Here is a 2980-nt window from a genome sequence, read left to right as displayed (position 1 = left end):
AAATGGAACAGGAAGACAATAACAATAATCTCTGTCCTTAAAATTAACATGTTACTTCTCTTTGTTTGCTAACAGTGTTGTCTATATCATTACAAAGAGAAGGAAACATAAGTGAGCAGAAGCCAAACTGAAATATTCAACAACATTTTTGTTTAAAATTATTAACAGCCGATAATAGGCATTTTTTAAGGACTTCAACCAATAGGAATTCCCAACCCCTTCTTACTGATTAGAAATGTAGATACTTTTATAGCTAAGTTCTGGCTAATGAGACAAAAGTATCGATGAGGTTTTCTGGAAAGCCTTTAGTTTTTCTTGATAATAGAGGCCAGATACAGCCAGTCTACTTGTTTTCGCTTTTCTTTTTCTCTCTGATAAGGATGGGATGGCTGAAGTTGCCATCTTGAAACCTCAGGAGAAGGTCAATAGATTACAGAGATTCCACACCTTATCTCAGCAATTGGCAAGTTTTGATTTTTTTCTGTAAAGTCCCAGATAATTAATATTTTAGGTTTTGCAGGCTATGCCATGTCTGTCACAAGTGCTCAGTTCTGCTGTACTATTATGAAAGCATCCACATAGAACAGTTGAATGAATTAGTGTGGCTGTTCCAGTAAAACTTTACTTGCTAAAATAGATGATGAGCCAAATTTGACCAGTGGATGCAGTTTGCCCTATCATTTCTGTCATTCAGCAGTGAACCAATGTCAGCAGCAGTATAAGCCTAGACTCCTTGTTATGGGGAGAAAAGTAAGGTGGATTTACTTAAGCCACTGTAGTTGAGGTTTCTTGTTTGTAGCAGCACATATTACTGATCCAAAGCCTATATGAAGTATATTTAAATTTCCCATTAGAGTTCTTGTGAAGATAAAAAAAGGATGTTGAAATTCTCAGCACAGAAAATTAAAAGCAAGCTTTCCAAAGAGTTGCATTAAACAAATAATGGCCCACTCAGGCATTTTCCACTTAAAAATAAAAAATAGCCCCAACTTTTCACTGGAATAATAAAGATATTTTACCCTTGTCTGTCCATCATTCCCTTACCAAGTTATCTAAGTAATTTATAAAACTAGGAGACTATACTTTTATAGTGTGGATATTCTTGTGATGGCCAGAGCTCTCTTTGTCTCTGCTGTCTCCCATCCAGAATCACACAGACACAAAACTTCTACATCCAATGAAAATTTACAGCTCCCAGAAAGCAATGGGACAGCAAGTGAAGTGATGTTGCAGGTTTGTGGAGGAAGGCTTACTGTTTGCTTTTTCTATTTTGAAGATAGGTTGTGTCTAAATGTATTTAGCTCTAATCAGAGGCATTAACATAACTTTACCAAACCCTTGAGCTAGTAGTGCTTTACATTGATCAAGATAGCACACATATTTTTGAGCGTCTAAAAATAGTCGACATTGGTAAGGAGACAGTAAGATTGTCACATTACATTTAAAGTCTAAACTGGCATCATTCAAAAAAACAACTTGGTAATATGTATCAAAATTTTGAAGGAGTTTATATGCTTGAATTCATTTATTCTGCTTTTAGGAAACTCTCATGTAGAAATAATCACCATGCAAAAGGCTTTATGTATAATATAAAGAAGTCACTGTAATATGATTTTCAATATTAAAAATTAGAAATCTAAATATTCAGCAATAGACAATTTAGTAAATGAAATATGATAATATGCATGTGAAGGAATATCTTGAAACCATGCAAAAAATACAGTAACAAAGGGAATGCCTAAAGTATGATGTTAAATGAAAAAACACAGACATAGACCTCTGGTAGGAAAATATTGTGATTTGTTCAAACATTTTTTTGGTGCTTTTGCTCTAACTTTTGTTTTGTTCTATTGTGAGCTTACTTTCAAACTCCCTCTTTATATCTATTTCTCTACATATTTTTCATAAGTACCTATGCATCTATCGACATAGAAAAAAGACAAGAATTGCAGCCATGTGTTAGCAGTGTTTGTGGTTGGAGTTAAACATGATTTTTCTTTCCTAGAATTTTTGTTTTCTTAATTTCATGTGATGAACAGACATAAGGACAATAATATTAAATTAAAGAGAATCATGACTTAAAAAGAGAATCTACACATATGCCAAAATGTAGCTTGTTAGCCATTAATAAATCTCCAGTCTATTTATATGTCTCTATATATTTACAATCATTTTTATTCACAAAGAACAAGTTCTTGACTTTGTACTCTGTTACCTTAGAATTTTTCTCTTAATTCAACATCTCTCATCTCTCCAGTTTTAAGGTCAAAGGGAGGGGAGTGCGAAAAGCTTCCCCTTGGTATAACTTTCTCTCGATCAAGTTTTAAAAATATCCCAATATCACCCATAAGAGATTCACTCTTAAGAATCACACATACTAAAGTGTTGCTTCACACTCTTTCTCATTACTTTCCCCCCAGATAAATCCATGAATAGGTCCATAGAATAGGAGTTAAAACCTAAATACGTTTCAAAGGATAGGATTTAAAAACCTTAGGCCTGCAGTTTTTAGAAAGGATTCATTCATTCATTCATTCATTCATTCATTCATTTATTCAGTCATTAGACTATGTTTTTTAGCTATGAATTTCTTTATATGATGGTGGAGCATAATATAAAATAATGATGAAACAAATATGTGCCCTTATCATAATATGACATATACTCTAGAACTAGAGAAAGATGCGAGGTAAGACAATTAAGTTCACGAACTCATCCTAGACAAAGTGCTACATACCTCATTGTTGAATATCACTGCAGTCATCTTTGAAGTACTCCCCGTGGGAAGCTATGCACTGATGCCAGCACCTGATCCACCCTTCAAAGCAATTTGGGAACTCTTTTTCTGGAATGGCCATCAGAGCTGTCATCGTATTACCCTTGATGTCCTGAATGTCATCAAAATGTCTTCCTTTCAATATTTCCTTTATCTTCAGGTAAAGAAAGAAGTCGTTGGGGGCCAGATCAGGTGAGTAGGGAG

Source organism: Hipposideros armiger, unplaced genomic scaffold, assembly GCF_001890085.2.
Source record: "Hipposideros armiger isolate ML-2016 unplaced genomic scaffold, ASM189008v1 scaffold_225, whole genome shotgun sequence".
NCBI classification, from domain to species: Eukaryota; Metazoa; Chordata; class Mammalia; order Chiroptera; family Hipposideridae; genus Hipposideros; species Hipposideros armiger.
The sequence above is the reverse complement of the archived record's forward strand: the minus strand, read 5'-3'. Positions refer to the sequence as shown.